Source organism: Schistocerca piceifrons, chromosome 3 (assembly GCF_021461385.2).
Source record: "Schistocerca piceifrons isolate TAMUIC-IGC-003096 chromosome 3, iqSchPice1.1, whole genome shotgun sequence".
NCBI lineage: Eukaryota > Metazoa > Arthropoda > Insecta > Orthoptera > Acrididae > Schistocerca > Schistocerca piceifrons.
The window spans coordinates 364,776,610-364,777,902 of NC_060140.1; positions in this window are offsets into that span (position 1 = coordinate 364,776,610).

Below are 1,293 nucleotides of genomic sequence, written 5' to 3' on the forward strand. Positions count from 1 at the left end.
TGTGTTCACATAAGCCCAGCAAGTTACAATAAATTTAACATCACGAAACCTAATGTAGTAATGAGATTATACAACATATAAATATTGACACAGTTTATTAGTACAACATTAGGATGGTACGACTGTGCTGGTAATTAGCGGTATAATGTTTTTAGAGGGTGCTATCTGGATGTAGAAAACACGAAAGCAGTTACTTCACTAAAAGAGAACATTCCTGGAGTGTTGGCTTAAAGTGTTTTCACAGAGATAGCATCTCTCTAATTAGCATGAGAAGCAGTCGGCATTTTGGGCTATACTTAGTTTTCTGTTTTGTGGGGGCTAGGACACACTGGTCTGGCAGCAAGTGAGGGAAAATTTCGATCGCCCATTTCTCCATGTGCCGTTTGAATATTCAGGCAATCTCTGTAAGTGGGAGACGTAGGTTTGCTATTAAATTTTCCACTGGGGAGAAGCTTTGGAGCCAGTCCTCCGATTGGTGGAGAAAACTGCATTAAATTATAACAACGAACTCTGGAGCATCACAAATCTCATGTTCAAGTAGGAAGGCACTCTTGGAGTGAGGCTGCAATAGGTCTTGGCTTTCATTACGCCCTTATTGCACTCACTCTGGACTTAAAAAAGTTTTTCTACTGATGGGATCCAGGGACAAAAGGAAGTTGGAGACGAGGGGCATATGGGCATAGCACAACATGTTTGGAGCTTAACGTACGTATTTAGAATTTATTTCCTATTTCTCGTGAGGTATTTTAAATTTAGAGGTAGTGAGACAGTAATCCTGATACTTGTGACCATCATGATATCATTTAAATAATTAATTTCCTTAAAATAATTGGCGTATTTGTTACATAACATTTTTAATAGGTATCTCGGATAATGTGAGCTGTCTAACAAGTCCAGGCGGCTCTGGAAATATTTCTTCATATTTGGTTCAGAACTCAATTGATGTCTTTCACAGCGATTTACCAAGCTATTAAATCCACCGTCATAGAATGTAAGTGGATCTTTAAATCCATCTAAATTACTCAGTGTCTGGAATAGATCCCACAAAAACTAGCATAGAAGAAATAAAACTCAAATCTATTATTACTATCCTCATAATATTTCAATGTTACTCTACCAAATCTCGTGGTTATCACTGTATGTGGTCTAATATCACTACACATTCAGTAATAACCATTGTGAATAATAAATTAAGTTTATATCATGTTGATATGGGTAAACAGGGACTTTCACTAATTCTAAATTTACTTATTCTTATTTCACCATCCCCGTTAATAAAACAAACAGAGAACA